This window comes from Vulpes vulpes, chromosome 6 (assembly GCF_048418805.1).
Source record: "Vulpes vulpes isolate BD-2025 chromosome 6, VulVul3, whole genome shotgun sequence".
Classification (NCBI taxonomy): Eukaryota; Metazoa; Chordata; class Mammalia; order Carnivora; family Canidae; genus Vulpes; species Vulpes vulpes.
In genome coordinates this window covers 49773990-49796150 of record NC_132785.1, presented here as the reverse complement: position 1 = coordinate 49796150, position 22161 = coordinate 49773990, and the positions used below count along the sequence as shown (strand labels likewise).

The following is a 22161-nucleotide window of genomic DNA, read 5'->3' as shown; positions in this document are numbered from 1 at the left end:
ATGACACCGGGAAAAAGAGCTTGTCGAGGGGCACTCAGCCTTAAAGTCTTTCTTCAACTTTGTCTTCGGTGGCTGCTGGACTATTTAAGATGGTATTAATTAAGGCAGCTTCGGATGCCGCCGAGCCCGCCGGCCCCTCGGCCCCACTAGGTCAATGGGCCTGTGTCCCCGCGCTGTGCTCACGCGGTGGCTGAGCCGAGTGCAAATGTCACTTCTCATTTGGAGGCTGAAGAGAAGGGCCCATCCTACATTAAGGGCGGCAGGGATGCAGTCCTCAGCAGGCGTTAAAGGAATCCGAGGGCTCGGCTGAGGGGAGGCGGGAACAACTTGGGAACATCTGCCCCGGCCGGGAGGTGAGGGCGCCGGCGGGCACCGCTTTGGGCACAGGTGGGAGACTGCAGTTCAGCGGACCAGGGCCGTGCGGGGACCGGGCGAGTTGGCACACCCGCTCTCTGTCATTGGCTCGCGTGGGGAACATTAAAACCCCAGCCTTGCAAAAATCCACGAGGCAGTCTGGCCAGGTGTTATTTTACAAAGGAGCTGGTTTATGCAAAGAAAACCGAAAGCTTGATGCAAACAGGCATCTTTACTGACTTCCTCCTCTCCCAGAGCACAAAGGAGCTTTTCCAAGGACCTCCTCCACTCCAATTTTACAGACGGTGAAACTGAGACCTCAAGCAAGCCTCAAGGGAAGATGTTTGTCAGGATTCCTTCCAGGCAAGGGAAGACCCAGACAGAGGGAGTTCTCTTTAAGGGCCCCAAGAACCGAGCCAATACACCTCTCTCCTCCCCGCTGCCAATCATTTGACTCAAAATCAAATGGAAGTGTATTTCAGCAGCTGGAAATTACTAACGTTTAAAAAAAAAAAAAAAGGAATGGAGCTTATTGCTAACTAACTGTGACATACATGAAATGAGTACTTTAAGAAACTTTGTGAACTCTCAGTTCTTGACCAGGACAGACAAGACCTGCTGGCTGGCGGGGGTGGGGGGGGGGGGTGGGGGGGGGGTGGGGGGGTGCAGGGTACCCTGGCAGATTGACTTTTGCAGCCAGAACCCCCACGGGAGGCTCTGGCTCCTGGCGTTGAGTTCCAGAGGGACATGGGCCCTCTCCTTCATTACTAGGTACCCGGAAAGTGAAGGGAGATGCAGTATCTCGTGCCCTTGCTGCAGAGGGCAGGGGGTTAGCATCCTTAACGTTAGATCCGTTTGCAATGTCGGCTTCTCCACCTAGGGCCTGTGTCCCCTCAGGGGTCCCCTCGGGCTCCAGTTTAAGGGGCGGTTACATTTCCCTCCAGAGCAATCCCGCAGCAGAAGCAGTTGCCACCTTCCCGCGGGGTCTGGGCTCTGCGCGCCGGGCCTGGGGAGGGAGCTGGGATCTCTCAGCGGGAGCCTCGGCCTGCGGCCTACACGGCAGCCCCACTGGGAGCTGGAGGCGTTGCTCTAGGGCGGAACCCTCAGGCCGGGTCCGGGCGCTGTGCCAGAACAGCCCCCTCCTCCAGCGGCGGGTCTGCAAGACCCGAGACTAGGCTTCCCATGCCCAACTGCCCCCATGGGTGATCTTTTTTGCACCTTTTTCTTTGGTCCCCTTCTCCCTGCCTCTACTACTTTTTGGCACACACAGGCCGCAGGCCAGGGTAAGGCATGTAAAAACGTGGCCTCTAGGTCTGAAACGCAAGGGCGCGCGCACACACGCACACACACAACTCTCTCTCTCACACACACGCACACACACACACACACCCATGTACAACTCAACCCCCTCCCCCCCGCCCTAGCCAGTGCACTGGGCACACGCTTGGGTTCCAGGCACCTTGCCAAGAGCGCGCGAGCACCCTGCGTGGCACACTGGCTGCAGTTCCTGCACGGAGTGGCGGGGGTGGGGTGAGGAGGGAGGGGTGGGCGCGGTGGACGCCGCCAACTGCTGGCGGTGCGCACAAGTTCAGCGCTCAACTTCCCGCTCTTAACGAGACCAGGGATCCCTTTGGAGAGGCCCTCGGGAGCCGGCGGCGGGGCTGGGAGTGGCGTGGGTAAGCTGGCCGGCGCGGGGTGCGGGCGGCGGGGCGCGCGGGCGCGGCGGGAGGAGGGCGCGGGGGTGCCCGCGGCCGGCCGGGCGCTCCGAGAAGTCAGCGCGAGCAGCTGTGACTTCACCTATTAGCCCCGATGTCTTTCCGAGGAGCCTGGTGGAGTTAAACAGCCCACAATGGGCGCTCTGGGGCGCCTCCAGCCTGACCTCCACCCGGGTTTAATAGTTTCATAGGAACTTCATTAAATCAATTACTTAGTGAGCACATCATCATTTATTTGTAATTAGCAGCGAGGAGCGCGTTCTCTCCCCCAGCCCGCGGCCCGGGTCCCAGCGGGGTTGGCGACTTGTGCAAGCACTTTTGTTTGCTCGAGTGTTGACTCCCGGCATTATTCGGCGCGGGTAATCTTTACGTCTTAATCTAGCGTTCACGGGGCGAAGGGAAAACACACAGGGCGCAGGCCCGAGGCCAGCCCTGCGGCCCCAGCCGCCCGCAGCCCCGGCGGTGCGGGGCGCGCGGGGCGGCTGCGCGGCCGCTCTCCTCCCGGGCCGAGCGGGCGCACGGGAGCCGGGCCCGGGCGGCAGGAGCCAGGCCCGGGGGCCGCCCAGGGCCAAGGCGGAGGCCGGGCCGGGAGGCACCTCCCGCGAGGCGGCACAAAGGGAAAGCGCCCAGGCTCGCGCGCGTGTGCGCACGTGGGTGTGCGCGGCTGCGCGTGGACTCGCCTCCGTCCCCGCTGCGGGGGCGCGGGCGGGCGCGGGCGGGCGCGGGCGGCGTGTGTCCAGGCCGCGGAAGCGCTTTCATCTGGGGGCTGTAGCCCCGGGCGCAGCTCCGCCGCGGCCCACAACCTGCGAGCGCGCTGGGAGAGGAGGGGGAGCGGCTGCAGGCCCCGCCAGACCCCGCCAGACCCCGAGCGCCCCGCGCCGCGGCTCCGCGGGGGGTCGTGACCCCGCCTCCCCCCCCCCCGCAGGCCGCGGCGCCCGCCCAGTGCGGTGCGGCCCTTGGGGGTGTGGGCGCCCCCCTGCGCCCCCGCGCCCCCGCCCCGGGCCGGGTTTGCGCTCCAAGTTGAAGTCCCTCCAGCACGGGCAACGCGCTCCTGCTGCGGGAGCTCCCAGCCCAGGAAATGGCGAGGCCACCGAGGGCCGGGGAGAGGCGGGCCCCCGATGATCCGGGTCTCCCAGGAGCCTGCGAGTGGGGACAGCCGCGAGGTTAGGAAGAGGCCCAGGGAGTACAGCCTGCCTCTGGGCCTCGGGAAGCCAGCCGCTGGGGGGCCTGGAGGTTGCTCTCCTAGGTGGACCCCGTGCATCTGTGTTTGTGAGAAGGAGGCCTTCGATTTCTCCCCTGGTTTGTGTGGCCAGGCGTGTGTGATCCCGTTAACTGTTTGGAGGTAGTGAGTGTGTAAAGGTAGCTGTTGCCTTGTTGGTGATCTTCTGACCTGTGGTTTCAATACAGACTCAATCAGTTGTGTGGAGTTTGTGCTCTAGCAGGCCCAAAGAGTGCATCAGTGGGTGGCTGCACGGTGACAGGGTCTGTCCTGGGGGGAGTGGCCCCAGGGCCTCTGGATTCAGCTGGCTGTGGTTGTGCTCCTGGGGCCGGAGGCCTAGCTTGTCAGGGACCCAGACATGGGCTCTCCTGAGGCCTGCAGTCTGCTGAGCCCAAACCCATGACAACTCCTTCTTTGGGCTCCTAGGAGGGTGTCTTAGGTGTCCAGCTTCCTCAGTCTTCCATTTTTCTCCTCCTTTCCTCCGGTCTCAGGATCCTAAACTCATCCTGTTGTTTTCTCCAGCCTCCCTTTTGTAAAGTTGACTTACAGGTCACTTGGCCCTCAACCCCCAGGGTCTTTGGCAGCCTAGTGCCTGCTGGACAGAGGATGACAAAGAGGCGGTGGCTCAGATCCTGGCCCGGAATAGGCCCCCTTGAATTGCAGAGATCCCGCTGAGCCCCCCAGCTGCTTCGACCCACCCCGGAAAGTCTGAGAACTTGGGTCAGCCTGAAAAACAGGAAATGTATCCAGAGAAAAACCATCGACCCACTGGTCTGCAATCCTGGAGAAGGCCCTTTTAAATATGAAAGCACTTTGCAGCTTTGCATACCCTCCCTGCTCCTCCAGTGAGTCCATGCTGAAGTAGTTGAAACAATCAGGCTTCCAGAAGAATTACAGGTTTCTAGAAGAATTACAAGCAAAAGCAAATATGTATGCACAAAGCAAAATACGATTTTTTAAAAAATGTATCTCCAAATACTGTAAGCATAAACACTTCTTGAAATTGACATGTTTCTGCTCTGTTAAAATGAGTACCTGTTAATATTAAGTGTATGTTTGGTCAGGATCAGAGAAATCTACACACACACACACACACACACACACACACAATTACGTCACATTTAAATCCAAGCTGGCAAATTCTCAGAGCCTACACATCCTGGACTTAACCAAATTTAGCACAGCCTTGAAAGAAACAAAACTGAGAAAGACTGCATTTAAAATAAAAATTCTTTTAAAGATTTATTTATTTATTCATGAGAGACACACAGAGAGGTAGAGACACAGGCAGAGGGAGAAGCAGGCTCCCCACAGGGAGCCGGATGTGGGACTCCATCCCCCATGCGGGATCACACCCTGAGCTGAAGGCAGACGCCCAGCCCCTGAGCCACCCAGGCTTCCCTAAAATAAAATTAAAATGTAATTCACCCCTGAGTTTTCTCTCTGCTCCCACCATACCCCCCACACTGGTTAATAAAATCATTTGGAGAAAGGAAGGCAAGTCAGGCAAGCATTTTATGAGCTGGCAGGTAATTTGGTGAAGTGGCTGATTTAGAAAATCTGGATGCTGGCTGTGAAGTTTTCTTAGTGATACTTAGACGATGCATCTCTCCTGGCTCCAAGTCCTGACAGCTCCAAGTCCTAACAGTGTTTGACTTAGTAGCTGGCTCACATCTCAGGCTCTGAACTGGCTGCACCCTGGGGCCATCCCACCTGAGGCCCTCCCTCCATATTGGGAGCCCTATGCTCTGCTTGCCACCTCCTTCCAGTGGGGCTCCTCCTATAGACTGTGTGGGGCCCTTCTGGTGGGCTCCCCTTTTTTGTAGGGGGTCCTTAACATTGGGCCCATCAGCCTGAAAATTCACAGGCACCGTGTTCTGTTCTGTCCTCATCTCTATGGAGGGCTTTGAACATGCTTCTCATACCAGCTGTGGGGGTCATCTTTCTGACTTGCAGGGAGAAGACTGGCTCTGATGCGTCGTAGATGCAAAACTGGGCCAAAGCCTGTGTGAGGGGACCCAGGAGCTCTTGGCTGCCTGGCTTGGGGTAATGGAGCGTAGGGAAAATTGAAAGGAAGGCCCAGGGAGACTTGGAATGGGAAGGATTATGCTAATATTTTTCTCCTTTCAGGGGGAGAGGGCCAAGGGTTTGACTGCCCTGGCCATCTTTTTTCCTAAGACTTATTTTTAAGTAATCTTTACACCCAGTGCGAGGCTCAAACTCACAACCCCAAGATCAAGAGTCACATGGTCGGGGCGCCTGGGTGGCTCAGCGGTTTAGTGCCTGCCTTAGGCCCAGGGCATGATCCTGGAGTCCCAGGATCTAGTCCCGCATCGGGCTCCCTGTAGGGAGCCTGCTTCTCCCTCTGCCTGTGTCTCTGCCTCTCTCTCTGTGTCTCTCGTGAATAAATAAAAAAATCTTAAAAAAAGAAAAAGAAAAAGATCTGTCTTTGCTTAAAAAAAAAAAAAAAAAAGAGAGAGAGAGAGTCACATAGTCTACCGACTGAGCCACACCATGCTCTGGCCTTTTCTTAAATAAACTGACCCCAAAGAACAAGTTAGAAAAACCTGTGGTCTGCGTCCAGTGTCTACCATGTTACTGAGAGAACTTCTAGGTAGGTGCCGGCCTCAGATTGGGCCTCCCCTTTCTGCCTTCAGATCCAACCTTTGGGGGTTCCCAGGTTCCCCTTCTTGGACCTGTGTGGGGGCAAAATCACAAAATGATTCTAGGCAAGAGCTTCTCAGGAATGAGGATCCCCAAAAGACAGGCGAGTCTAGGAAAACACTGCCATCTAGCCAGCGCCTCCCCTCCCGCCCCCCCCCCCCCCCCCCCCCCGTGTTATTTGTCACTCTGGCTCTCTAGACCCTTCCTGTCCATCCTGGGAAACAGGGGGCTGAGGTGGTCCAGCCACAGAAACATACCTCGAGAAAACTTTAGTGTCTGTGGCCACAGGCAGGGAGATTGGAGCATTGATTTTCTGAGATTCCTCCGACCTGAATGCTGCCAGTTAGGAACAGAGAAATTGCATCATGAAAATGTCATTCTTGGTTCCTTAAGCTCCCTTTTCAGGTTGGAACTGGGTTTTCCTGGAGAGGCTTCCCTGAGCTGCTTGGGCGTTTGGGAAGTGTAGACACAAAACCTCTCCTCTCTCTCTTTTAAAGATTTTATTTTTAAGTAATCTCTACACCCGACGTGGGGCTCAAACTCACAACGTCAAGACCGAAAGTCACATGTTCCATTGACTGAGCCAGTCAGGCGCCCCAAAACTTGCCATTTTCTTAAGGGCAAAGGATGCCAGACGTGGCTGGTTCAGGAGTGGGTGGTGCTGGGAGCTCCAGGGCCTGGGGACGGACTGCAGGCTCTGCAGAGGAATACAAGCAGGGGAGGGAGAGTGTGGAAGGTTGTTGAAAACCCTCATGTCCCTTACACGCTTTTCTTCTCCCATTTAAAAAGTTCTGGTAGGGATCCCTGGGTGGCTCAGTGGCTTAGCGCCTGCCTTTGGCCCAGGGCGCGATCCTGGAGATCCAGGATCCAGTCCCACGTCAGGCTCCCTGCATGGAGCCTGCTTCTCCCTCTGCCTGTGTCTCTGCCTCTCTGTCTATGTCTATCATGAATAAATAAATAAATCTTTAAAAAAATGAATTTGCAAAAAAAAAAAAGTTCTGGTAAAGTAAATGTAACATGAAATTTGGCATGTGAACCTTTAAGTATACAGTTCTGTGGCGTTAGGGGATTCACAACGTTGTGCACCCATCAGCACCAGCACCCGCCCCCTGGAACTTTGTCATCTTCCCAAACAGATATACGTCCCCTTCCTCTGGCCCCTGAGAACCTCTTCCACTTTCTGCCTCCGTGAACCTAAGGGCTCCAGGTTCCTCGTGTAAGTGGAGCCCTGCAGTATGCGTACGGCTTCTGGGACTGGCTTATTTCACCGAGTGGGATGTCCTCAAGGTGCATCCGAGTTGTAGCACGCGTTAGAACTCCATTCCTTTTTATGGCTGAGTGATACTCCAGCACCTGGATATATGCTATTTTGTTTATCTGTTCATCTGTCAATGGACATTGGGTTGTTTCCACATTTTGGCTGCTGTGACTAATGCTGCTGGGAACACAGGTGTGCCTGCATGCTTTTATATGTTTGCATATTTTTGCATAAAAAATATACCTTTTTATGAACCGATGTAAAACACTTTAAACTAAAGGGGAGCTCCAGCCAATAATTGAAATCTCAGATTTCTCACTTGGATCTGGCTTTCTGAGGTCAATCAAGTGCAGCTGGAATTCGAGGGAGAGCCGAAGCATTGTGTTTTCAAGTGTGGTATTCTGTGTGTGTGTGTGTGTGTGTGTGTGTGTGTGTGTGTGTGAGTGTGTGTCCAGGCCTACCCAGTGCTGCTGCTTCAGAGGAACTATTAACACATTAATATTATCAATAGCAGGCAGTGCCTGAGTCATTAGGGATTTATGAAAACATCTGAAGCAAGTCGTTTCAAAGCGCTGATTTGTTTTATAGTCAGTATTACATTTTATGACAGGCTCTTTTACCAGCAAAATGAGCGTATAAGCATCATACACAGCTCAGTCGATGGAAACTGGTGCCCTGTGCTGCCCTACAAATTTGTGTTCCAGATCCCTTGGGAAGCTTTGGCAGTTTGCAGACAGCTACTGACCCTTGGCCAAAGGGTCAACCCACCAGAGATGGGGAGTCCACCCCCCTTACTTTTCTAGCTGTATAAAAACTAGAGCCTGGTCCGGTGTATGTGGTCGTCCTCAGACTCAATAAGGACAGAATAAGAAAGGCAGTATCCAGTAGACCAAGGCCAAACAGAGACGTTTGCTTGGACACTTTTGCTTTTCTGTTGTGGTTTTTTTTTTCTTTCTTGAATTTCCAGAGCTTCCCAGGGCAGATCCTCTAGCTCTGGATGGGTCCTATCAGCCGGGGCACCTGGAAGAGGTGGATGTGTGTGTTTCTCAGCTTCCCTCTCACTCCCTCTGCATTCAGACCTCAGAGATGGGGGTCTGGGGGGTGGGGGGGTCTGGCTGACAGGGTAGGGGGACTCCTGGTGGAAGGGGGAAAGAGCGCACCTCCCCTTCTTCTACCTTTCCCCCCACCCAGGCTGGGATTTGTGGGTCCACTCTCAGGGCTCCTCTCTGGGAGGGAGATAGCTCTAGAAAGTTCCTTCTCAACGTTCCCAGGGAGCAGGGTTTGTAATATTTTACAGCAGCTGTTTAACATTTCCCTACCTAGTTATTAAACACGAAAGGGAGTAAATTAAAATGGCAAAGTAAAATGAAATAAAAGGCGTCTTTTCTTTCTGTAAAGAGACAACACCTAATTAAGGAATATTTGAATCCCACAAAAATGCAGACTCTCATGGGTGACATAAAACCTCCTTTAAACCAGGAACAAAAACCAGAAAATTGGGGACAGGCCCAAGAGGTAGTCCTTACAGCACAAAGCTCCATCCTCCTGAGACTTCTGACTTGTTTCTCCCTTCCTTTCCCCCCTTTCCACAGTCCTAGGGGACGGTTAAACCCAAAGGAGTCTTTTGAGCTGAGGTTTCTGGGCAGCGTCCCCCTGCCAGCCTGCCCCCACCCCCTTGAGCAGAGTGGTTGCTCTCCTGTCTGCCCTCCCTGCCCCTGCGCTCCCCTAGGCCTCTGCAGCCCCCCACTCCCCATCCATCCCATCTTGGCTTCTCTCTTTGTCCCTTCCCTGCTCTGGGTTTTTCGATTTTTTGGTTTCTGGTTTTTGCAACACTTTCTCGAACTCCCCCCATCTTTTTGAGGAGCTTTCCCTGAAGGGACACCCTGCCCCCTCAACCTCCCAGGGCTGGGAGAAATGGGACCCTATGCCTTTTTCTGATCTCGTTCTTGATGAGACCCCAGGAGCCTGGCCTCTCGTGGCCAGTCCACCCTGGGGGCCCAAAGGCGCTCCTTCCTTCCCACTGAGCCCCACTGTCTTCCATGGCCTTTGGTCCCCCTGTGGCCCCAGAGCCCTTGGCCCTTTACTTGGGAACTCTGTCGAGTGCCCCTGCCAGGAATGGAAGTTGGAGAGCGCGTGGGGTGCTCCCCACACCCAGGGGAGAAGGCACCAGCCTCTGCTGGGCCGCCTCTGCCTCTCAGGGAGGGACAGCGCTGCTGGAGGGGCTGGAGCCCCTCCCATGGTCGCTGCTCTCACCTTCACTGCCCACTCCCTATACCTGTTCTTTTGGGAGAGCATTGTGGTGGCCCTTTAGTCCTGACCTTGGGGCGAGAGAAAAGTAAGGACGGGGAGGCTCAAAATAGATGGACTGATGTGTCCTGAAATGTCTCTGCAACTTAAAGAAATTCTGGGTCATGCCTCCTCTCAAGTTTGACTTTTTTTTTTAAGATTTTATTTATTCATGAGACACACACACACAGAGAGAGACAGAGACAGAGACAGAGAGAGAAAGAGAGAGGCAGAGACACAGGCAGAGGGAGAAGCAGGCTCCATGCAGGGAGCCCGACATGGGACTCGATCCGGGGCCTCCAGGATCAGGCCCTGGGCGGAAGGTGGCGCTAAACCGCTGAGCCACCCGGGCTGCCCTCAATTTTGACTTCGATGGCTTGCGAGTCCTGCAGGATTTTCCCCGACATCACAGTGCCTCAGATGGAACCAGGGGTTCCCAGATTCCTGCACGATAGACTAAACAGTGGAAGGAAATCAGTAGTTCCTTTCAAGAAATGAGGAGAGGCTGTGTTGTTGGTATTTCCTTCTGGGGATGGATCCTGTGTTTGGCTCCGCCTTGGAGAAGAGTAGATGCAGATGCTCCCGAGTTGGGGAGGCAGGAGCAGTGCTGGCTGGTCTTTGACACTGGTGTTGCTGCCCTGCCTCCAGCCCTGGAGCTGGGCTCTTAGGTGGGGTCCTGGTTTCTCTCCTCTTCTCTGAAACATAGAGCTAGAGAAAGTTCTCTTCAAGTTCTTTGATTTCTTTCCTCTACGTTAAAATGCTTTGCATTTCTCTTTTTAAAGGTATTTTATTTATTAATTTGAGAGAGAAAGTGAGTGAGAGAGAGAGAGAGAGAGAGAGAGAGAGAGAAAGAGAGCACAAGCAGGGGGAACAGCAGATGGAGAGGGAGAAGTGGTCTCCTCACCAAGCAAGGAGCCCAGACGACTCCAGAACCATGACCTGAGCTGAAGGCAGCCGCCCAACCAAATGAGCCACCCAGGTGCCCCTGCATATGATATTTCTGAGTAAAACCCTGGGTGGGGTTTTTAGGAAAAGACCACAGTAATAAATCCATCTGACATCTATGTGGTATCTCCCCAAACCTTGGCATTTTGCTCATGTTCTAACCCAGGCACTAGCCCTCCAGAGGACAGTGGGCGGGCTTTATCATTTTAGGGGCGAGTGGATGGACTCACATGGTAGAAAGGGTAGGACCAAATGAGTTCAAATCTTTTTTTTTTTTTTAAACCAAAACATAGGGATCCCTGGGTAGCTCAGCGGTTTAGCTCCTGCCTTTGGCCCAGGGCGTCATCCTGGAGACCCAGGATCGAGTCCCACGTCGGGCTCCCTGCATGGAGTCTGCTTCTCTCTCTGCCTCTCTCTCTATCATGAATAAATAAATAAAATCTTAAAAAAAATAAACCAAAGCATAATGGACAGAAATTTAAAAAAAGAATAAGGTAGAAAGTGATATTGTGGTTTGGTGACCAGCTCTGTCATGTTTTCTGATATAATAGGATCAGCAGATGACCAGCATCCTATTATCATCTCTCCTTCAAAAAATAAACAGATGAGTGAATGGGGAAAATGGATGTTTGCTTGACCCGATTTGTAAGCAACGCTCCAGGCCGTGGTGCGTCTTCTCTGATGTAGAACATAACTTTTCCACGGAGAAGCCCCTCATTATCCTTTCCATTGAACTTCACCTTCTCTCAGAAGTCAGCCCTTTAACCATCTCTGTCTAGTCCCAGAGGCCAGGCTGGTGTGTCCTCTGGAGCCATGCACTCTACCGACTGTAACTCACTTGATTCTACAACAAGACTGGGAAGCAGGTACTTTCATTACGTCCGTGTTGCAGATGAGGAAACCGAAGCATAGAGAAGTGAAAAATCCAGTTCAAGGTCACACATCTGGAAGTGGCTGAGCTGGGATTGGAGCCTCACTAGTCTGGGCTCCACAGTCCATACTCCTGATCCTGCACAATGCTGCCTCTCAGCTCTTACCCTGCTAGCATCTTTGTGTATTTTTTAAAAGATCTATTTATTTATTTTTCAGAGAGATTGGGAGGGGGTAGGAGCTCGAGGGAGGGGCAGAGGGAGAGGGAGAGAATCCTCAAGCAGACTCTGCGATGAGCACAGAGCCCAACGTAGGGCTTGATCTCATGACCCTGAGATCATGACCTGAGCCTAAACTGAGAGTCAGATGCTTGACTGACTGAGCCGCCCAGGTGCCCCTCCTGCTGGCATCTCACACGCAGTATCTCACAACTCAGTGAGCGCCCTTCCCCACATGACACCACACTGTCTCTGTATAGTGCATGTACTGACTGTTCTGCCCAAGATGTGTAAAAACAACGTTTTTATCCTTCTTAAGCAATTGTAAGCTGCTTGAGAGTGGAGACTGTGATAATCAGCTTTAAACGTCCTGAGGTACCTATTGCTTATACAATGTAATAATAGATACTCACACATATTTTTAGAATCATGCTAAATCAGCTAGAAAAATCATCTGTCCCTCAGGGATTCAATGAGTACCAACTATGCAACAAGCACTTATTAGGCCCTGGTGAGCAAGTTAGATAAGATTTCTGCTATTAAGAAACTTAATTTTAGGAAGAGAAACATGATAAACAGATAAAACAAGAAAACTATCAGCTAATACATTGGAAAATTAAAATAGGATATGATAGTGATACTTCAGAATGGGGATGAGAAAGGACTTCTCTAGGAAAATAAGATCTAAGGCAGGCTATGAATGACTAGAAGGAGTGAGACAGGCAGAGAGTAGAGAAAGGGCAATTCTAGATAAAGGAATAGTTCAGGCAAAGGCCCCGAGGCAGGGAGATTTCTGTCCAATTTCTTTAGCAATTTGCAGGATTTCCCAACCTCAGTACGTGTCTTAGCTTGAACTGCCATAACAAATTACTATGGACTAGGTTATTTAAACAACAGACATTTTTAAAAAAATATTTATTTATTTATTTTTGAGAGAGAGCATGGGGTGGGGATAGGGGTAGAGGGAGAGGGAGAGAAGCAGACACCCCCCTGGGGGCAGACCCCAATGTGGGGCTCAATCCCAGGACTGCAGGATCATGACCTGAGCTGAAATCAAGAGCCGGACACTAACTGACTGAGCCACCCAGGCACCCCAGACATTATTTTCTTATAGTTCGGAGGCTGGAGGTCTAAGATCAAGGCTCTAGCAAAGCTGGTGTCTAGTGAAAGCCTCTTCCTGTTTTGGAGATAGTTGCCTTTTTGCTGTGTCTTTCCATGGCAGAGAGTCTCCTCCTCTTCTTTAAGGGCACTCATTCCATCAAGGGAGCCCCACCTTTGTGACCTCACTTAAATCTAATTATTTCCCTGTGGCCCTACCTCCAAATATCACCCTGGGCATTAGGACTTCAGCAAATGAATTTGGGGGCACGCAAATATTTAGCCCATGGTAGCACTATTGACCTCTGGGCCGGGTAATTCTTTGTGTGTGGGTGGTGGTGGTGGTGGTGGGGTGGTTCCTGTGCCTTGTAGGACATTTAGCACTGTTCCCTCCCTCTGATCTATACATCAGATGCTAGGAGCAATCCACTGCCCTCTAAACTGTAGAAATCAAGCAATATCTTCAGACTTTGCCAAATGTCCCCTGAAGACAAAATCATGCTCAATAAGAACCACCAAGTTAGAGGACAGGAGGGTGGCTGAAGTGGCTAGAGTATGGTTAGGAAAATGGGTGTGTAGGGATGCCTGGGTGGCTCAGCAGTTGAGCGTCTGCCTTTGGCTCAGGGCGTGATTCCCAGGTCTGAGTCCCACATCAGGCTCCCTGAGAGGAGCCTGCTTCTCTCTCTGCCTTGTCTCTGTGTCTCTTTCTCTCTCATGAATAAATAAATCTTAAAAAAAAAAAAAAAAAGAAGATGGGTGTGGTTCAAGACGAGCTTGGAGAGAGAGGCTGGGCTCAGATCAGGTGAGGAGTTTAGATGTTTAGATGTTACCAGAGGTTCAGTGCAAAGGTTTAAGCTGGGGCCTGGAATGATGTAACTTTCTGGGAACTGAGTCCCCAGTAGGAGGACTGGCTATTATGCTGGGGGCAAGAGGGGAGCAAGCATTGCAATGGCCCGGGCAATGGGGGAATGGAGACGGCTATCTCCAGGGTATGTCTCAGATGACAGATTGGTAGCACTTGCTGAACCAGCAGAAAGAGGTGGAGATGATGGAGAGAAGCATCAAGGATTTGAATCCAGCAACAGGGCAAGCAGCAGTGCCATGAGGAAGGTGAGGCCTTTAAAAGAAGGGGCAACAGCAGAAGGAGAGGGAGAAGCAGACTCCATTGAGCAGGGAGCCCGACGTGGGGCTCGATCCCAGATCCCCGGGATCACGACCTGAGCAGAAACCAAGAGGCTGCCGCTAACCGACTGTGCCAGCCAGGTGCCCCAAGAGAGTTTTTAATTAGTTGAAGTATTTTTATGTTGTGTACAAAGAGTTACACTAAGGTAGGTAGCCTGGGTATCTGCAGTTAAGGCAGGTGCCCTGGGTGACCTATTCAAGGAAGTTGACCTGGTCTCACTACTGCAGCCTGTATCCTCCATACACTGCTGAGAACCCCCAGAGTTCCAGTACCCAGGCCCTGAGGCCGTATCGCAGACCTCACACCGTATGGTTTGAGCAGAGGCAGCAGGAACGACAACCCTGGTCACATTTCCTCAGATGGCTTCCTGAGGAGAGGAAGAGCCGCTGGTCACCTACCTTGCTCTCTCGGAAGCAGTGAGCCAAAAGGCCAGAGAGGTTTTGATAAAAGCAGGACATCTTAGCCGTAATAACAAGAGGGAAGGCACGGACTATGGCTGAGGTAGGGTAGGCTGGTGGTCTTGTCAATGGGCAGATAAGAGAGGCTCTGGGGATTGCTCACATTTTCTCATTGAGGCTGGAGAGTGGGCACAGGGGTAAGAGTGTAGGAAGAGATGGAAGAAAGTGTGCAGAGTCATCTGAAGAGTGGGAAAGTGCAAAACTAAAGACTATGTTGTTGGCCGTGTCACGTGTCCATTTGCTGTTCGTCTCTTTGAATTAAAGTGACACCAGCCGGTGCCTGGGTGGCCGTCAGTTTACCGTCTGCCTTCGGCTCAGGTCATGGTCCCAGGGTCTCCGGATGGGGTCCCACGTCAGGCTCCCTGCTCAGTGGGGAGTCTGCTTCTCCCTCTCCTTCTGCTGTTGCCCCTTCTTTTCTCTAGCTCTCTCTCTCTCTGTCAAACAAATAAATAACATCTTAAAGAAAAATAAAGTGACACCAGCCAGCAACACTGAGCAGTTTTTAAACTCTTTCATTATTGTGGTGAAATATATGTGACAAGAATTTACCACGTTAACCAGTTCCGTGGTATTAGGTATATTCACACTGGTGTGCAACTGTCACCACCGTCCTTCTCCAGATCCGCCTCGTTGTCCCATGCCGACACTCTGCAGCCATTAAATAGTAACCCCCACCCCCACCCCCCAAAGCTCCTGGGAACCGCAGGCGCATGTTTCCTACCCAGCATGTTGGGGTGCGGACATGCTTGGGCGCCCAGCCGAGTGACGTAGGCGTGCTGGGGAGGTAGAAGGGAGCAGGGGAGTTATAGGGGTTTGCGAGGCAGGGGTGCCAGGGGTGGACCATGTACATCAGGCTGTGTAAGCCCAGGCTGAGAGGGTGGGAAGAGGTGACCAATGATGTCTTTGGAGTCCAAAAGATGGTGCTGTCGTCTTTCCTTTCCTTTCTTGTGATGCCGTAGATGGCAGGAGTCAAAACTCATTTCAAATTGATTAATTAACATGGTTCCCTATTGCTCGACACCCCTGAAGAATGTTCCACACAAGAGCCCGAAGTAGCCGCTTGAGGCACCCAGCATCACCTCCCCTAGGACACATGCACCCAATTTGGTAGGAGAAGACACATACGGGGTTTATTTGGGGAAAGAGGTACATTTTCTATGAATAGCATAGCTATGTGAACAGACAGGCTGACAGATGATTCCACTTTATCTGATCACACAATATGGGCATCCGCACTGTGTGAAAACCCCCAAAGCTTCAGGAACTTGCAAACGTCCTTCTTGCTTTCTGCATCTCCGCCCTATGCTTTTCCCCTCAAGACTGAAGTGGAGGTAGAAAGGCCCTTTCTCAAACTCTATGGGCTTTCCGCTCTGACATCTCCTCACACCTCACCTCTTCCATGCTTCTCACGCCCTGGGCTGTTTTCTGCATTGTTGACTGAAATAATCTCTTCTTTCCAATACACCAATCAACCTTTCTGGTGACCGAGTTTTCTGATGTTGCCTATGTATATATATTTTTGGCCTACAGATTTTGTTCCTGGAAGATGCACTTGCACTGTGTAGAAGGCTACACCTGAGAAGGCCACACCTGAGAAGGCCAGTCCCATAACCCAGATGCCCTTGACGAGGAGGCAGAAAGACACAGGGGGTGGGCTGTTCCACAATGGGAGAAGCTGAAGAAGGTCACCTGATACCATGGCACTGGATTAAGCGATTCATAGACAAACCTAATCTCACATGAATAATGTTTCCAGGAATACTTTAGAAGACCTAGGAGGGCATCAGGATGGCACTACAGAGACCCTGTAGGGCTATGTCAAATTTCGTATCAACGATGCAGAACATTCTGTAATAATGGCAATGTTCCATACTGTGCTGTCTCGTGTGGCAGCCACTAGGGTCCTGTGCCTGCTGAACTCTTGGAACATGGCTAGTGCAATCAAGGCACTGACATTCTAATTTTATTTAACTTGAATTTATTATTATTTTTAAAGATTTTATTTGTTTATTCATGAGAGACACAGAGAGAGAGGGGGGGGGGGCAGAGGGAGAAGCAGGCTCCATGCAGGGAGCCTGACGTGGGACTCGATCCTGGGTCTCCAGGATCACACCCCAGGCTGAAGGCAGGCGCTAAACTGCTGAGCCACCCAGGGATCCCCCAATTTAACTTGAATTTAAGTGGCCACATGAGACTAGTAGCTGCCATACGGGAGTGGAGCTTGTAGGAAGTACCGGACATGCTAATCAGTTACAAGCTTTTCAAGTAAGATAACATCACTTTAATTAGATTTACTCGGTATCTAAGAGATCATGATTGTCTTTGGCTGTGAGTGTTAGGAATCTGAATAACCAGGGCCATGCAGGTGGGTTCATATTCTCCCACGGCAGGAAGGGCAGTGGTGGGCAGTGAAGGACTGGACCGGTGGGTAGGATGGGCCTTGCAGAACTCTTTCACCTTCCAGTTTTACTATCCTTGTGGTGTGACTTTCATCTTCAAGGTTATGAGAAGGCTTCTGTTCTTTTTAGAATCAGCTCTGGATCCTAGACAGGAAAAAAGGAAGATAGAAAAAAAAAAAAAAAAAAAAGCAGAAGGCAAACCAAAAGCTTTGCAAATCAAAATGGTACAACTTCCAGGCCCCTGGGTGACTCAGTTGGGGAAGAGTCTGCCTTTGGCTCAGGTTATGATCTCAGGGTCCTGGGATCAAGTCGTCCCACCCCCTCTAGGGGTCGGGCTCCCGGCTCAGTGGGGACTCTGCTTCTCCCTCTGCTAGTCCCCCTTCTTGTGCTCTCTGGCTTGCTTGCTCGCACTCTTTCTCTCTGTGAAGGAAAGAAGGAAAGAAAGAAAGAAAGAAAGAAAGAAAGAAGAAAGAAAGAAAGAAAGAAAGAAAAGAAAGAAAGAAAGAAAGAAAGAAAGAAAGAAAGAAAGAAAGAAAGAAAGAAAACCTTTAAAAATATATGGTACAACTCCCGTGGCACAGAAGTTGGCAAGCTACAGCACAATTACTCACGCTATTGCCCTTCAACCAGCAATCCCACTTCTAGGAATCTGTCCCGAATGGTATCAGGCATAATACAAAATGACTCATGGGTAAGATTACTTACTGTGGCATTACTGGTGATTAAAAAACGACAACAACAAACAAACCCTGGAAATAACCCAAGTGTCCATCAACGAGGGACTGTTTGGATAAGTCATAGTAGACACAATAATATTGTGCAGTAAAAAAGAGGAAGTACTACACATATAGCCACGGGGTAATCGCCAAGATACAAGAATAGGAAATAAAGAACAGTGAAGACATCAATGTAGATAGTGTTGATACGCATCCTTTTGTGTGCACACACCCACGGACTTGCTCATACTTGCAAGGGAGACACAGGAAAAAGAAACAATAGGACTAGAGGAGGAAGGGAACAAGGCTGGGATGGGTGGGGGTGACATCCCTCTTGACTTTCAAATACGTAAAGGCCTGATTTCCTAACCCTCACATATAGAAGTGGTTGATAAGAGCAACCTCACCCAGTTTCTCTTTCAGTTCCTTGGTTAGACTTGAGTGGCATGGGCACAGCCACTGCCAGCTGCCAGGGCATGTGGGAGGGGAGTGTTTTACTGGGCAGGTGGCCCCTTGAGCCCAGTGGGGATTCAGTAAAAGAGAAGAGGGGAGGGGATGAGCCTTTGGGCAGCAGCGTGTCCAGCCCGCTCGAGCCACCCCAGTGCCAGGGCCTCTTGCCTGGGCCGCGACTGTCTGTCGCTGTGACTCCTTCACGCCCGTGCCAATGGGACCGCGCCAATGGGACCGCCACCATAGTTTCACTGCCTGTGCAGGCCATCCACGAACTCTGTGCCTCATTTCTCACTCACAGGCCAGGGAGGTGGGCCTGTGTTCATCATCCTCTTTCCAATACAGCAGGAAACATGTGTAAGGCAGCTGGGCCACTTCCCCAAGGCAGTGAGTGACAGGGGACAGGCCGAAAAGGAAGGATCGACATACTAATCAGTTACAAGCTTTTCAAGTAAGATAACATCATTTTAATTAGATTTACTCGGTATCTAAGAGATCACGATTGTCTTTGGCTGTGAGTGTTAGGAATCTGAATAACCATAACGTGAATAATTCACGGTGACCTCACATGTTCTCTCATAAGAAGTGATCTGGAAAGTATCGCATTTAAAAGTATCTAGGAGTGGGCAGCTCGGGTGGCTCAGCGGTTTAGTGCCGCCTTCAGCCCAGGTCGTGGTCGCAGAGACCCGGGATCGAGTCCCACTTCGGGCTCCCTGCATGGAGCCTGCTTCTCCCTCTGCCTGTGTCTTTGCCTCTCTCTGTGTATCTCTTAGGAATAAATACATAAAATCTTTTTAAAATATTTTATCTAACAAAGGGCACCTGGGTGGCTCAGTCTGTTAAGTGTCTGACCTTTGATTTCAGCTCTGGCCATGGTCTCGGTTGCAGGATCGAGTCCCCTGTCAGGCTCTGTGCTCAGTACAAAGTCTGCTGGAGATTCTCTCTTCCTCTCCCTCTTCCCTGCTTCCTTTTTCTCTAAAATAAACAAATCTTTAAAAAGAAGAGGGTTCACTCTTGGTGTTGTATATTCTGTAGATTTTGACGATTATATAGGGACATGTATCTACCATTATGGTCTTATTCAGCATAGTTTCACTGCCTGAGAAACCCTCCATGCCTACCTTTCCATCCCTCCATCCTCATTAACTCCTGGTGACCGCTCCTCTTTTCACTGATTTTTGGTCACATTTTTGATTATCATAACTGAGGGGTTAGGATGATACTGGCATCTCATGGATAGAGGCCAGGGATGCCGCTAAATACCCTACACGGCACAGAATACGGACTTTCCTTAATCAATGATCATGTGGTGTACACAGTAGATAATAAATATTCAGCAAATGAACACTTACCAGTGAAGCATTTGGATAACCCAGGCAGAGTTTATATACACAGAGAAAAGCAAAAGAAAACATTTTCTAATAAAATTAAAGTCCTGGGGAGCCTGGGTGGCTCAGCTGGATAGGTGTCTGCCTTAGGCTCAGGTCATTATCCTGGGGTCCTGGGATGGAGCGCTGGGTTGTGCTCTGCACTCAGTGGGGAGTCTGCTTCTCCCTCTCCTTCTGCCCCTCCTTCCCTGCTCATGCTTTCTTTCTCTCTCAAATAAATAAATAAATAAATAAATAAAATCTTTAAAAAATAAAATAAAGTTCAAGCCGTGTAGCTACCCAGTTTGGTAGAGTGGGCAGGTAAGGAGAGGGCATTTTGACAAGAAGCAGGCCATTTTCTTTAATCACCATGCACAGAGATTGCATGTACCATGTGGGATAGAGTTTGTGCAGATATGGTTAGTGGCCCGTCAGCATGAGGTATGAATTATATGACTTTCGAGACATCTGAGTCTGCACTGTTTTCTCTATAAGACAGAGGAGATCTCTCAAAGTATTTAAAATAGTCCAGAAGCACATTTTGGTACATTCTCCTTTGTTTTATGCAGTATCCCAGAGATTCAGAAATGAAGACAGATGGGGGACGGGGTGGCAAGCTCTTAAACATCACTTGAAAAGTGCATTTTGGGGTCCTCGGAGAGTTTTTGATACAGTATATTGAAGAACTGTCAGGGAGATAACAGAAACAAAAGACTTTTGAAATTTAGTTTGAAACAAAGCATAGAGACATGAGGTTCAAATATAATGAAGGGAGGGATTTCGAAAGAGCAAGTGGGCCACGCTTCCTGGTTTTTACTCTCACATATCAAACAAAGCCCACCTGTCAAAGCCGCTGCCAGTCTGCCATCTCGCTCTGTCAAGGGACCTCGCGCCCTGGTGCCGGGAGGCCTTCGGAGGCCCCGTTCCCTTTTGGTGTATTCAGGCCCTTACTTAGGGGAACTTGGCCCCACTCAGACATGGTCAAGGGTATCTTCTGTATCCTGAAGTGGGTCTGTGTGCTTGGTATTCCAAACTTTCTTTGACAATATTGGGTCCCACTCAGACCTGTCTTCTACTGAGTGAGGTGGATAGAGATGCAGGCACCCGGACAGGCAGATAGTTCCAGTCCATGCTAAGGGGAGTAAGACTGTCTGATCGCAAGGAACTCATGGCTCAGTGAGGAGGACTGTATGCAGGTAAACTGTGTGAGCCACACGAAAACAAAATGATCCTTCTATTATGGTATTTGCAATGTGCTCTGGGGACGCTGGAGGTGGGCCAACTCTGTGGGGGACGTCAGAGAAAGCTTGAGAGAGGAGGTGACTAGGCTGGGTGTTAAAGGATGAATAAGAATGGAAGCAAGCAAGAGTAGAGGGAATGTTCCAGGCAGCAGGGACATTCATGAAAATCCACAGGGTTGTAAGTGGGCTGTTGTGTTTGACGTTCTGTGGGGAAGAGGGTTGAGAACTAGTGGAGGTAATGAGGCTGGGAAATAAATTAGAGTTTGACCATGAAGGACACTTATAGGTTAAAATGCGAGACTAAAGTGAGGGATGCATGGTCACACAACTCTGGGGGGCACTGTTGGTAGCCTAGCCTGAGTGAATGGTACCACAGTGTCATGGCACGCACAGCCTATGGGACTCTACCTGTTGGCTCAGTTCATGGTTGTTGAGGGATCACTTCTGGAAGGTACACTGACAGCTCTGTTTATTTTATTTTACTTATTTTTTTTTTAAAGTAGGCTCCACGCCCAGTGTGGAGTCCAGTGTGGGGCTTGAACTCATAACCGTGAGATCAAGAGTCAGATACTTAACCGACTGAGCCACCCAGGCGCCTTTTAATCTGACTTACTTCTTTACCCCATGAGGTAAATTCTATTTCCATTCTCATGGAGAGATGAGGATACTGAAGCACACAGAGGTTAGCATGTGCTGGTACGAAATGCTGGAACTGGGATTTAATCCAGGCAGTTTGCTTCAGAGCACAAGGCAGAGTGCCTCCCAACTTTTGTCCCAGAGGGCACTCATAGGCAGTGACATTTTATGACACAATAGGGTAAATGCCTCAGATGCTTACAATCTGAAGGGCCTCAGCCCAGGGACTCCTGTGTCCCAGGAGGTACCCTGGCCACCCTGATGGCTGAGGGCCTTCTCAGGGTCTTGGCACACCTGTGACTCACTTCCACAGCACACCTGGGGGACAGGTGGACTTCAGCTCTAGGGAATACACTTGAGGTCACTTTTCAGCCAAATTCTGGTTACATTACAATTAAACTCTCAAATGGGATGCAGGAAAAAATGCTCCCTTTAGGGTTCTGGATAGTTGATTCTCTGTTTTGTAGTTTTGTAGGTCAAGGGGCAAAAGGATTGTAAAAAATCATGGGCTCTGAAAACACATAAAGCAGATCTTTGTCACGTGACCTTGGCCAAAGTATTTGCTAGCTCTGCGGCTCAATTTCTTTACAGTTAAAAAGGCCAGAATGAAAAGACACTTCATAAGTTTGTTGTATTAAATGCAGTAGTTTACAGGGCGCCTGGGTGGTGCAGCTGGTTAAGCACCCAACTCTTGGTTTCAGCTAGGGTTGTGATCTCAGGATTGTGAGATCAAGCCCCATGTTGGATTCTATGCCCAGCATGGAGTCTGCTTGAGTTTCTCTCTCCCTCTCCCTCTGCCTTTCCCTGTTCACTATCTAAAATAAATAAATAAATCTTTATAAATAAACAAATGCAGTCGTTTATATAAAGCAGCTAGAACTGCCCCTTCATAAATACCAGCCTGCGTGACTGGTATTTCCTTCCAGTCTTTCCTTCCTCTCCCTCTCCTATGGATATTTCTGATAGGGGATCACAGTGATGCCGTGCTGGGGAGCCCTGGCTTAGGGATAGCCAGGCAATAGCCATCCGTCAGGAAAGCCACTTATCTTTATTTATGGGGACACCGCTAGTGACAGCACCCTTT

At 50.6% G+C, this 22161-nt stretch overlaps 1 protein-coding gene and 1 long non-coding RNA gene across 3 annotated transcripts in view; one reads left to right on the top strand and one right to left on the bottom strand.

The window, feature by feature from the left end:
- The first annotated feature begins 1356 nt into the window (after positions 1-1356).
- Positions 1357-22161, top strand: part of LOC112923804 (uncharacterized) — a 92571-nt gene continuing 71766 nt past the window's right edge. The window contains exon 1 of one of the 2 annotated variants that reach the window (XR_003235767.2): positions 1357-2030. This is a non-coding gene — a long non-coding RNA (uncharacterized lncRNA). The remainder of the gene's footprint in view (positions 2031-22161) is intronic. The other variant, XR_003235766.2, reaches the window with a different exon arrangement.
- Positions 14766-22161, bottom strand: part of CLYBL (citramalyl-CoA lyase) — a 293861-nt gene continuing 286465 nt past the window's right edge. Inside the window, exon 10 of the transcript XR_012002038.1 lies at positions 14766-16811. The gene's annotated coding sequence lies outside the window, so the exon portion shown is untranslated. The remainder of the gene's footprint in view (positions 16812-22161) is intronic.